We start from the raw sequence: 13,941 nt of genomic DNA, 5'->3' as shown, positions 1-13,941 counted from the left end.
AGCTGAAGGGGGGACATCCCACATGCAAAAATAGGCCATTCTTGTAGTTCATGCAAGGCTTAGGTGAGGTTATTTGGCATGACTGGAGGTCTCACTTTGCCTCTAGAGCAACAAGCAGCAAGGAATAGACTGGAGCAGGCTGGGTGTTCACCAAATCCATCTCCAAGGAGGATCTATCTCTCCATACTGTGCAAATGACTTACAGCCAGCAGAGTTCAGTAGCCACTGCAGCCTCTTGCTCATTGCTTTGCTAAATGCTCAGAGCGACCCTTGAGGATGTGTTTGGTTTTTTCTCCCAGAAATGGCTGGGACTGCAGGCAAGTGCTGTGAGTCTCTTAGCRGGTCTGACACAGTGCTGGCCTCTGGCAAGAGGACAAAATGCTGTCTTGGCACGGGGTCTTACATGGTCAGGAATGCCAGCAAAGGCTGCCCGGCTCCACTGCAGGAGCAGCCTTGTAGGAGGCTGTGACATTGGGGGGTGCTTGCAAGAGAAAAACTCAGCTGGAGCATCCTGGAGCTCTGACTTCCAATGAAATATGAGGGCAAAAGAAAATAATCCTTTCATTCACTCTGCTGGCTCCTCCTGCACTCAACTGCTGCATGTTCTAGTAGTTCATTGAATTTTGGCTTTGTCTCCTGGATAGAGACTGCAGCATGTTGACAAGGGGCCTGGAGTGTTTGTTTATTGAACCATCTTATAGCCTATGTCCATTTCAGTTCCTTCATCAAGATGTCCCCTCTTGTCCCGGGCCACTCGATTGCCTCATGGATGGGGAATGAGATTTAACTGTAATTACTGTTTGGATCGTTTGCTCTCAGCTCTCTCCCATTGTGGAAGAAGGGAGTTGCCGCCAGCAATTAATGGTAGTTAGCGGTTTCTGACCAGCATGGAGGCAACTGTAAGCATCTGAGGGCCACTCTCATTTCATTCCCCTGTCCTGGTCTGCCTCCCTCTGAACTGCTGCTCACTTCTCTGTGGTCCAGGAGTTTGCAATCCTCCTCAGATGTCTTTGGGAGTGCAAGAGATGTGATGAAAAATGGTCTAGTGCATGTCAGTAGAGCAGTGCTCACAGACYAGGTGCCTTATCTTAATTTGCTACAGTTAAAGAGTAAGGTATTTTGGCCAAGAAGCTCTGGGAAAGTGCAGCTCAAGCTGATCGACAGTAACTTGCTAAGCTAAAGTAATTCCACTGGTTTTGATTGTGTAACCCAATTGCTTGTGCAACCTTCACCCTCCCCTGAGCAAATATCACATGCCCCTCCATTTCTTTCACCAATACAACACATTTTTTCCTGTTTTGCCTTTTGGTATGCGTCAGTGAAGTATCCAAAGAGCCTCTCTGGGGAACGCTGCCCAGGACCCTGATGGCAGTGCGCAAAAATGGGCCTTAGCACAGAAATGCACCTCCTCAGAGAGGAGAGGAGCTCTGAAGGAAAAAACAGGTCCTGCATAGGGCAACATGGACAGAGAAGTTAACCCAAACATCACAATAGGATGGTGGGGGGCTCTCTCATCAGAAGATGCTGGGTTGCTCTGTTGTTGTTTTTTCCAGGTTGAGAAACAGCCTCTTGTAAACTCTTGGTCACTGATCCGTTGGTGCAGGTGCAGGCTGTGCACAGCTCTCACCCACCCGAAAGGAGCCTGCGTGTGGACAGGAGGAGGAGAGACCCTCGCAACCACAGCCCTCGTCCGCTGCAGACGTAGCGTGGAAGATGAGTGTTTTGGGTTGTCCATGGCTGGGACTGCACAGAGCTCCTGCACAAGATGGCAGGCTGGGAAAGCTGCCACCAGCCACCTTGGAGGGCTTCAACCCACCAAGAACCCATCGGCTCTGCCCTGGGGAGGATGCTCAGGCAGGAACCAGCCGCCCAGCTGCAATTAAGAGGAAAGCCTTGCTTGGAAGTGGAGGAGAAGGAGCAGCAGTGCAAGCAGCGGAGGGGAAGCAGGGGCAGCATAAACCAGAACGAGCTAATGCGGGGCCGGGGGATTACAGGGTGCCAGGGAGGCTGCACACAGATCTGTCAGGGGAACAAACAGCAGGTCGGAGTGAGTAGTAATGAGTAATTAATGAAGAGAGGGATGAAATTAATAATGACTCAAAAATGGCGGAGATAATGAACTCCTCTTTAAATCCAGCTTTAACAAGAAAGCTAAGGGAAAGGATTTAGATCAATTAAGGAGAACATGAATTTTGTAAAAATAGCTATTGACACAAGCAAGTGGAAGCATAGCCGGAAAATCTCGCTGYGGAAGAGGCAGCAGACAGTTCGGGTCTATGGTTGAGGGGGCTTTAGTGGTAGTTTGGGTACCTACATGATGGAGAATTGTAATGAAAACTGTCAAAACCCRGCCCCGTTTTCACGCTGCTGTCTCTGCAAAGGAAGAGTCAGTGACTTCCAAACTAGCTCCAGGGACAGGGAAACTGCTTGAACCTTAACAAGCCACCTTGATGCTTTCTCATTGCTACAACCTTTAGTCAGCTCCCGGTCTGGAAAAGAAGGCTGAAAGCTGGCAAGGTTTATACCCTTCTTGTAAATGCCATGACCTTGCATGGCATTAAGACATAAATAGACACAAGTACAGGCAGAGTCAAGTGGGAGCTCATGGAAGACAGCACTGATGTCTCTTGGGTGCTTTTGGCACCTGAGCAAGTGCTGAGTATGTAAGTGTGACTTAACCCACACTTGGCTCCTGGTCCCGGCCTTTTGGAGTAGAGACACTTACAATTTGAATTCTACCTCTTCTGGTATTTACATAACCTCTTGTTGGCAGTAATAATAGTTTCAATTAAAAAAAAAAAGAAAAAACCCTCTCCCAGTGTTCTGTAGGAGGAAAAGGCTGGAGGAACCGCTTGAGTGAAAGTGCTGTCTTTTGGAAACCCCCCGGGGCACGGTGAGGAAACGCACGTGTGAATTTGGCCAGGAGCGGATGACAGGCCCTAACCTGGCTGGTGATGACTTCTCACTATTGTCTTGTCAAGGAGCTCCAAGCATGACTAACAAGGACCTGCAGGACCGCGTGACTAACGAGGACTAGCAGGAGCRCTCTGTGCACCGGGTAATTGCCCTGCTCAGCTCCCAAGCATGGACGAGCGTCAGCGCCTGCTCCTTGGGAACAAGTATGAGCTGGTCCTCAAAGCGGTGGCTGAGATCAATCACCTTCYGCTCCTGTCAAAGCTCAGGAGTGGCTAGAAACTTGGGAGATCAGCTGACCCCCAAATCAGTTTTAGTTTGGGGGTTGGTAGTGATGCCTTAGAGCTATTATCTGGGGTTTTTTCCCATGTAAAAATCCTCAGCGCGTTGTATTCCACATAATGCCTATGCTTGGTAGCAACCAGAATCCTGGTAGGCGGTAGCAGAGAGGAAACAAATCTCAGTGTGGCTTCAGCTCTGCCTTACCTGYTGCTGTTGTTCAGGAAGGACCTTTTGTCCTAGAGGCCCAGTTTCTCCACACCACTCATCCCACCTCTCTCTTCTTCTCTGGAGAAAAACAGCCCTTGGTCATCGTGGTCTCTGGTTGCCAGCAAGGCTTCCTGAAGGCTGTCACATGTTTCCCTTGGAAATATTGAGGGCAGAGATGACAACAGATTTTAACACGCTGATGTGTTAACCTTAGATTCAAATGTGGAAACTTTGAGGACACACAAGATGCATCTAGAAACATAAAGATGAGCTTCAGTACCAGGGGGTAGAGAGGCATCCTTCAGCTGGGCAGGATGCCTCTCCATGCCTCTCCAGGCCCAAGCTGCCATTTGCAGCAGGCAGCCCCTTGTCTCATCTTTCAAGCCCAGCGTTGTTTTGACAACCCCATCTCATAACTTGTCTTCTTCATGGAGCAGTTCCCAGGGCTTGTACCCTCTACCACAGTTGTCTCAGCCTGGAGCACTAGGCTGAACATCTGGAGGGAAATGTGAGGGGAGYTTGACATTTTGCTTGTCCAAAATATTGATGTCAATGCTGTTGAGGGACCCCTCTAAGACACACACAGCCTGGTGTCTGCGCCTGGCACTTGCCCACCATGCAACACAGGTACCTGGTTTTCCTGCAGGGATGGGTGGCCTGTGCTGTTTCCAGCATGGGATTTTTCCTGCTTGCTCTGGGGCTGCACAAAATCTTTCCCCTGCTCTTCCAACACAGGCCAGGGATGTGCTCACCATCTCCTGATGGGTTAGCACTCAGGGCTTGAGAGGGTTAAAGTTACTGTTGTGCTTCAGGGGCAGTTTCTTTGCTGCTGGTCTATAAATAGAAGCTGGGTTTCTAATCTGCTTGCCACTTGTTTCCACTCCCTGCCGGTTTTTTCCTGCTTTTTCCTGCAAGGAGGTATCTGCTGCCTAGAACTGTCTGCAGGCCTGATGCTCCAGAAATACTGCTGGGACAGGGAAGTGTGCAGTTCATCTCACAGTACAAGACTTGTTTACCAGGGTTTCCATAACCAATCCTGAGAAAAAAAGACACACTTTCTCCCCTCATCCCCCAAGAAAAAAGATAAGGTGTGGGGAGAGACAGCTACCCTGGCGGGGCATCCAAGACTTTTTCTCCATGATCCTCAGTGAGCAAATCCGGACACCGACTGATGCTGCAAGTCCCAAGCACAGTTCTATGTCCTGTGTCACAGTGAGTCTCTGCCCTGAGACAGGTGAAATCCCAGTGCCAAAGAGGAAGGTCAAGCACTGCAAACTGAGGCTGAAGGCCCAGGCTCTGCACAGAGCTGCAAATACTCCCTGGCAACCTAACCTATATATAAATTACTGGAACTGGAGAGACGGACATGGGAGCTTGCAGGGGGCTGACAGCTCCTTGGGCTCTCATCAAGTCTACCATCTGCTGGTTCATCATGTGTCTGTGTCCTCTGCCATATCTGCTCCATCTGTACGAGAGCACTAATAACTCAGTCCCCGTTGAGCGCTGAGTGACGGTCAGGCCATAAATTCTTGCAAAGCACTTTGGGATCTGCTGGAGCAAAGTGCTGTGGGCTTGCAGAGAAGCACTGTGCACAGGCCAGCTTCATACTGGGATGAGGAAGATGTGGGCAGATTGGAGGGTATCCAGAGATCAACAAGGATGATCCGATTTCTAGCAAACTTGACCTGGGCTGGATAATGCACAACAGAAAAGGCCCAGCGAGACATGAGAGCAGCCCTCAAATATGCAAGAGGCAAAGGGGAGAAAAATCTGTTCTCTGTGGATAGGGCAAAAAGCCTTGGGCTTAAAAAGAAAAATTCAGATGAAGGAAACTTGTTAATAGAGTAATAAAGTGGTGGAACAAAGTGCTTGGAAGGGGGAAATCTCTGTTCCAGAAGGACTCTAAACCTATGTTGGACAAAAATCTCCTGGAGATCACAGAGGTTTCACTGACTTGTCTCCCGGTATAATGTCTAGAAACCTATGGTTTAACTGAGCGTACGCAGAAGAAAGTGTAATTCTTTAACGAATTACCCMCTGAGTGAATTCTTAAGTTGACGGACACATGAAATGTGTTCCATTTAATCTGATAATTTATCTTGGAAGAGCACTTCTGCACTGCACCTCCTGAGAGGATGTAATACTGATGGACAAAGGATAAGGTGAGAGGAATTAGCCTGCAATGTGGATAGTTGTTGATCATAAGGCTTTTTCTTAGCACTGTGCCTGGGAGGTCAGGACTGTGCTGGGCCAGGTGTGTGGCCTGAGTGCCATTCCCCACATGAAGGGCTCAAGCTTTGCTGCAGCACACAGCAGCTTTCCAAGGCTGCTGACTCACCAAAATGGAAATGTTCTGCCAAAAAAACATTGACTTTGATAAAATTGCTAATGGGACCCTGCTGGCTCTCCTGACAGCTTGGCTCTACACCCTGTATTTGGAGTGGCTKCTGGGAGGGAACTTGGTATTCCCAGATGCAAAAGTGTGATTCTTATGGAGTCCAGGATACTGGCTCCACCACAGCTCTCACAGGGTCTGCACAGAGCCAGGGCATCCTAGTGGCCACCTGCATCCCTGCATTCCTCAACATCCTGCTGTTATGAATCCCCGAGTACTTGTTGTGCAGTGGGTTAGGTTCCAGGGAATGTGTTTTGGTTTTGACTCTGATATTTTTTCCTCAAAATCTTGACTCTTTTTTTCTTTTTTYGTAAGAGTGCAAACTCAGTTCTGGCCACCTCCAGCTCTGCCTTGCAGGACTGCGTGAACTAAGGGTGCCCTACTGGACACAGTCAATTCGGGTGCACTCATCTGTGTGCTGGTTCCTCCTGACAGCAGCAGCAGTTCAGTTCCCGTCTTTCAGCAGGCCAGCTCTTCTCTCCCTTGGCCTCATAAGCTTACCCAGGAAAGCAGAAAGCCCAGGTTAGTTTCATATCCAGTTGTTGGCTTATACAGCTCTGCACAGGTTGTCTCCTGTCAGGCTCAGTCTGTGACTAAGAGGTTACCTCAGRCAGAGTCCTCACCAGCATCGCTGGGCTGTGGCTCAAGGTTTGACCAGACTCAGCCTTAGTCAGCTCTGCCCTCTTAGCACTGCCTATCATAGGTGCCCTGAAGGCCATTAGGGCTCCTGTGCCACAGTGGAGTTGAAATTCCTCATGCTTCTCCCAATGTCCTTAGTCCCTGTTCAGCCCCTCATCTTTTGTTCGGCCTCCTGCTGTGGCAGGAAAGCTGTCCAGCCTGTTTCATCTTTCACACTTGTGCAAGAAGTCCAGYCAAGCACCTAATTGTCCAGTGCTGCATCTTGGGAAAGCCTTAACCAGGATGCCTGTGCTTTTTGCACCACACTGTCCTGTGGCCTTTACTGCACAGGGCAAGGAACCACAGCATGTAGAGGATACACAAACTCACTTGTGCTTTTCTAGAGCTGTTTGTTGCTGTTTGTTTCATACTCCTCAGCATCCTGCCTCATAGCAGCTCCCCAAGGTGACAGCAACAGGGGCCCTGACAGTCCCAAACCTTCACGCACTCACCCTTTGCACCCTGAACTTCTTCCAAAAGAAGCAATTCCCTCTTTTCCTATATTAATTTTAATTGTATTTACAAGTGGAAAAATACACTCACTTACTATTGAGTGCAAACAATGCAGACCAACGCCCCCATTGAATCCACAGTGTGAACCCTGCTTAGAGGAAGCATCATTCCCAATATGTAACTGCACGAATACATGGTTCTCTGCATGCATGGCTTTGTCTTCCCTATTCCAATTGAAATACAAACTGCAAGAAAACATACTGATGCACGTCCAGCAGATTTGCTGCAGCCAGCAAGCAGTCCTTCACCCGCATGCTCCAGCTGCTGGGTGTCTGGCTCCCACAGGCTTGAAAGAAAGACCCACTCTCACAGACAGGGCCAAACCCCTGTCAGGAGGGAAGCAGGTGCTGCAAGTAAGAGTTGCTTGAGGTTTCAGCCTTTTTTTCTCTTTTTTTCTCATGGAGTGAGAGCACAGGCAGGTTCTTTAATGACAGAGTTGTTTGCAGGCAGCGAATCCAGCCTGTGAGTCCAGCTATACAGTCAGGGAGGTTTTTCGGGGGCCAGGAGTTTGTATTCTGCTATCAATGTGACGATGATTCTCTATTGTTCTACTTTAAAGAGCCATTTACATCTATGATGTGTCATCAGGGAGGTAAAACACATATTCATACATAAGCATTTCTTATCGTTAAAAGAAGGTTCAGCCTTCTCTTCAGTTCTATTTATATTAAGGTTTATTTTCTAATTTTGCTCAGGTCCCAAATTTTACCCCTTTCTAATGTGTGCTGTAGAAGCAGCAGTGATCAGGGAACCTATCTGGGCTCACCTTAGCTCCTCTGTTAGACTGAGTATGAGGGCTCAAAGGGACAGGGCACCCCAAGGTGGGTCCTTAGATGGGGAACAAACTGAGCTGGTGTGACCGAGATGGTCCCTACCTGCCTGTAGTAGTGCTGAAGTCCTTTGATCATAGCTACTGGCCCACAAAACTTACACCATAAATTGAGGTATCTGTTGCCCCACACACTGATGGCACCTGGAGASAGACAAACAGAGGAGTGTCTCTTATGTGACACTTTTCATCAACCCATGGCTATTTTTCAACAGAGTRTAGGGTCTGATGCACGTAGATGAGCTGGACCATTTGTATCAGTGGAGTGTCTGGCCCAGGATAAACAGAGAAGTGAGCAGTCACACATTGATCAGGAGTGATATGAAGCCTGATGGAAGGGTATTCTGGGACAGAAAGTACAGGACAGGCTCCAATACTTCTGTCAAAAGTCTCATTTTAAAAAATCTTTTTGTCAATACATATCTAAGAGTTGGCTGCATCCCGATCAGATTGCAAACTATCATTTAGTGGTTGGTACCCTTGACCAACAGCTGCTTTTCAAACTTTCTCAAGGCTTTGAGTGTGAAGGATCATGGTTTATCTCCACCATATTATATTTCCTGGCCTGGCAGTGCCCACTGCTTTATAAAGCAGWTACACATGATTTGAGTGTAAACTGTAAATATCTAGGCTACAGCTGTCTTTAAAATTGAAGACACTTGCAAGAAGGCATTTGAGGGACAGAAAGATTAAGGGGCACTTCTTTGGCAGGGATACAGTTGGGTGTCACTCCCTTGACTGGAAGATTTCAGCCTTGAAGATCTGTCACAACATAAATAAATCTATCAGAGTGCTCAGAAAGAGATGAGCACTGCAGGTAGGAGAGGGTTGGTCTCTCCAGCCACTGTGCAGCCTTCGATCGCGCACTTTGCTGCTCTGTGCTATTTTTCCTCCTCTGACACTTGCTCTGCACTGTGACCTGCTCTGGCCTTGGGCAGCTCCAGCCCTATGCCTGGCCTTGATACTGTCAGGGTGAGAACTCATCATTAAACCTTTTATTTTATTTCGCCATTGGACATTGTGAGTTAATGAATTAAAGCAGTAAAAATTAAGACCCATGGGTTTGTTTGCCTTTTTAATAAAGTTCCAGATTCTCAGGAGAGGGAGAAAAAATCCCTTCTGTAGAAAACTCATGCAAATTTTTCCAGGCATGAGGAGATAGGGAAAGCTATCGAGGCTTTCAACCTGCCAGCTGAAGAGATGCTTTGGAAAGCTATCTTGCCACTGGTTTCTTTGGTGTTGAGACCATGTTATACCTTCAGCCTCAGGTGCACTTCACTGGGCTGAGGTCAGGTCCTTCCCCCGTCCTCCTCTGGCTTATTCTCTCCCTGCTCCCCTCCACTGTGTTGACACCACTGGTCGTACAGACCAAATGACCAAAGACAAAATACACAGTAGGGACAATTTTTGCCCTATTCGGCAGCTCACCTGACACTGTTTTTCTAGCTTTATAATGCTGCCAGTGAACTGTGGTAACATGTGTGACTCGGCCAGTGTGTCCTCTGAAAGCCATTGAAAATGTTCCCTTTCCTAGCCTGAGGCCTCTGGCTGTATTTGGCATCCTGGCTCCAGAGTCACTGTGTTTCCTCCCTTTGCTTCTGGAGCTCAGACTGCAAAGATTAAATCATGTATTGAAAAATTCCATAACAGCTTCCAACCTCAATGAATAGAATATTCAAAACCACTGGAAGGCTCTTGCATTATTTAGTTCAATGGTTTTCAACTTTTTTTTTTTTTAATTTATTTCTGATAGATATGTGGATCTTAAAAAGTCACATCCATAGCCAGGTGGCAGGCTCTGTGCGATTAATTTTGACAGCTCATGTAGGAGCAGCTCAGGACCTTGCAGAGTCTGTATGACACAGAATGAAGACTGCTATAGTTTGACCCATCTAGGAGAAGTCACAGAATTGCAATCTGCAGTTGCTGCATCTAAATTACCACAGGTGATGATGTCAGTCACGTTTATCCATGCAAAGTTGTACTGGCAACTGCAGAGGTAAGAGGACCTGAGTAAAAGCTCCTAGCCTTCCAAATCAGTGAAGTGCTTGTAGTAACTCCCCTTTTTCAGAGATCTGCCCATAGGAGGGTTGAGATGGGCAAGGATGGAACTGTGGAAGCCCTGGCAAGGCCAGAGGACACAAGAAAGGCCAGTGTTGATGATGCTTTGGTTAGTAGGTTATAGAGATCTCAGCGCATCTCCATTCAGCTTCTCAGGCCATTGGAATCAGGAAAACAAGACAGTCTACAGCAAAGGACAACCTACACCCAGACTGAAACAAAGATACGGGTGATTAAGGGGAGATAGCAGGAAGATAATAGGATTTGCAGCCTTAAAACGCACAGAAAGGAGATAAAGGCCAGAGACTCAATCCTGATGGCCTACGAAGGGGGCAGGAACAGGATGGATGGAGAGCAGAGTTGGCAACTGCTCTCACCTACAGTTCTTGGAAGCTCAGCCCTCAAGTCCCAGCAGCTGCAGAGAGAGCCCAGAAGAGGAAGACTCCACAGTTGTCTTCCCTTTCACTGCGAGAAATCCAGACTAGACCTGGGGAACGTATGAGTTGGTGCCTGGTTGCTGGACAGACCCCCGGACAGGTCTTTTACTGTTTGTGAGTATGTGGGTATGAGTGTGAGTGCAATCGACTTTGGTTTTGGAATAAAATCACCTTTTCCACTTCCAAAGCTTCATCCTGAGATTTGCTGTATTGTCATTACCATGCAAATGAGTATTTCCTAACAAATCCTGGGCAGATTCCCGACTCCCTGAGTACAGCTGGTGCTCTCTGTCCGCATGTGTGTGCATGTCCTGGATGTGTGCATGTCCTGTGCTCCTGTCTGCTTGTATTAAAACAGATATTATTTGTCTCCAAGCAAGGAGATTCTGTACCACCCACTTGTCTAACCTAGTATGCATCATTTTGCTAGTTTTGAATCTTCTGTAAACTTGATCAGATTTTAAGGTTCTCCAAGTGCTACTGGAGAGCACCAAACCCACACACARCTGGGTGATGGTTTCTTCTTAACTGAATCTATCCAGCCTTTAACCTCTTTGTCATATCTAGCGCTGTTCCTATGCTGTTGTACCTTCCTTATCAATTAGGTCTGAAGTAAAACCTCATAAAAAGACATTACCCCACTGCCATTACTCTTATCAATCAGAATTATAATCTCACTTAAAAATGTTTTGGTTTAACCAGTTTAACCAGATTTGCTGTCCATAAACTCATAGAGAGCAATAGTAATTGCACTGCATCTGCTGCCTGATCACTTAAGTCCAGTTCAGCTCCTTTTCATCTTTTGTAGGCATTGGCACCATATAAGCTTTTTTTTTTTTTTTTTTTTTTCTTTCTCTGAGACTTGCCAGAGGATCTGGTTTATACAGAAAACTGTCACTCGTGGTACAACCAGTTCTTGAATGCAGCCTATGCTTAGGTTTGCTGGTTTAAAAATGTGTAATTTTACTCACTGCTAAAGGTCAAAAAAATCCCTTGATCAAGACTGTTGTGGCAAGAAGTGCTCAAATAACATTTCTTTTATGCATTTGGAGAATGATAATAAATAATAATAATTAAAAAAGCAGGTCATATACTCTAGATAGGGAATAGTAGCAGGCAGCTACAGATTTTAAACATAAATCTGACTCACTGATGCTACCCAATTTATAGTTTCACTTTGGATTTTTTTCCTAATTTATCTTAAAAACAATAATGATGTTGTGATCCACACTGCAATCCACATGACTGCTACTGTTTTGACCAGATGTTAAAACATGTCCATCCTGTATACAGGTTCCAGTTCAGTGTTATTGCCTTCTTTTYGCAGTCTCTTCCCCCAAAAGTTGTTTATAAACGGTGATCAAGTTTCTTAACCTCATTTTGATAAATGAAAACAGATGTTTGGCAGGATTTATCTGATTCATCTTCAATGTTTATAGTCAGTGGGATCTCACTGGCACAGCCCAAGAAGTCAAGGACATTATTCACTCTAACCTAACACACCTATTTATATTACTTCAAATAAGGGGAGAAGACTTGCCCATTGTATACGTCTACAAAGTAAGTAATATGGTCTTATCCTCCTATTTCTCACCAGTATTTGTATTTTTCACATTTGACTGTTTAGTTCACCTGTAACAATCTGTCTTTAAGAATGCAAATTTCTTTCTCAGTGAGAAACCTAAAACCTASAGCACGTAACTCTTGACTGAACTCTGCTGTGATAATACAGTTGTTCAGCACACACATTATAAACYGACATGTAAGGGAGTGACTTACTGTGTTCTCTGGTCTGGGGCAGTCTGGAACAAGTCCATGGCATATTTCTGTGTCACACAGGAACCTGTGTCCTGGAATGAACCAGCAAAATTGTTTTATGATCAGAATAATGTCGCACGTATATGAATGTATGAAGAGGTGGAGTAGCAATTTGTCTGCCATGTTCTAGAGATGTGGGATTAAAGAAGGTTGTAAAGGCAACGGTTTATGCATTAAACTTCTTTTTTAACCCTAGTTAATTGATTGCCAATTCATGTGAGATAGTTAATATATTTGGAAAAGCACATGGGATTTCTGTTTCAGGACATCATTAGTTATGGTTTTCCTTTCTTGAGCAAAACTAAATGTTGGTTAATTGTCATTGATTAAAGCAGAACAAAGGAAAACCTCTGAAAGTCGGAGGCTTGTATTTGCTATGAAATGTGAGTGTGTCTCTAACCTGAGATAAAATCCTAGTGCAGCCAATAGTTTCTGCTCAGCACGCTGAGTCCTAGTTATATCCTCAATGTCYATCGTCCCACCAGTCAGGGTACTTCATCAGGAATTCTGCAGCCAAATCCTGAAGGAGATAAAACATGGGTATTTTTTGCCATGATCTTGCTAGCAGTACTGAATACTATGCATCTGAACTGGAACTGACCTTGCCTAACTACATCATGGGAAAAAATGAGGTTAGTTATTTCACTGTCAAAACAAAACAGCAGCCTTAGTTTGGGAGTGAGGACAAAGCGATTTTGAGTTTTTATTGCTTTGTCTTTATCTGAAGACCTTTGTTATGGTTCATGCCCTCAAATTGTGATCCCACCCTGCTCCTGAAAGCTTTTATGAACACTGTAGGTGTATTTCAGCTGTCAGATGCTTTGTGAATTAAAGTGATTTGAAATTAGTKCCCATTAATCTTAAAAGATTTTATCTTAAACCACTGCAGGTATAACTGCCACGGGCTGGGTGTGAGTGAGCTAAAATCAACAGATCTTAGTCAAGCAAATTTCTATTGCTCGCATCAAGATTATTATATACCAGTCAACATATCTTACTTCTGCTGTAAAAAGACAAAGGATCTGATCCTCTTTGCACTTACATGGGTTTTGTGCTCTTGCAATGTCAGYAGTGTAATGTCCTGTTTTTTGAGAATGAAGACACAGATGTATGTGTAGCATACTCAACCTTGGAAGAGATGATCTTTCCCTGATGGAATTGTATGGTTATTACTGAGACCTGGACTAGCATCTGATACTTAGATTGGGATTCGTGACCCTGGGATTTAGTCACAGATCTGTCACTGTCTCAGTCAGTTTGCTCTTTAGTTTCTCTATCTGTAAGGCAGGAATACTTGCTAATTATCTAGTGATGATAGGACACGTAAGTCTGTAGGGTGCATTCACACTGCATACCGCTCTATGACATTGCTACAGATATAACTTGTCCCTCAGGGCTTGCACAGATGAGAGGTGAAACCTGAAAGCAGGTGATTTAAAATACTGGGAGGAGAAAGGAATAGTGAGGAAACAAATGCATTCTTAGTCAGTCAGTAGAGATCAATTTCTATTCCCCTTGCTCTGCCTTGCAGGGGATTGTGGAGACTTCATTATTCAGACTTAGGAATTTCCATGTAAACACATACATACTCACAAACACACACACACACACACACAMAAAAAAAAGCCTCAAATTACATTTATAAAAAAAGGAACAGTATACTAGAATAATTGTACAAATTCATGTCACTGCAAGATTGCTATTACACCAACTGAAAATAATTACAGTCTGCCTATACATAGCTACATTTTTAAACTTATTTTTTCTGTTTTATCTTCCTCATGTTCTGAATCTGTYGTGTGAATCAT

Source organism: Nothoprocta perdicaria, unplaced genomic scaffold, assembly GCF_003342845.1.
Source record: "Nothoprocta perdicaria isolate Ctin4 unplaced genomic scaffold, notPer1 scaffold_0, whole genome shotgun sequence".
Taxonomy (NCBI): Eukaryota; Metazoa; Chordata; class Aves; order Tinamiformes; family Tinamidae; genus Nothoprocta; species Nothoprocta perdicaria.
This window is presented reverse-complemented; position numbering follows the sequence as displayed.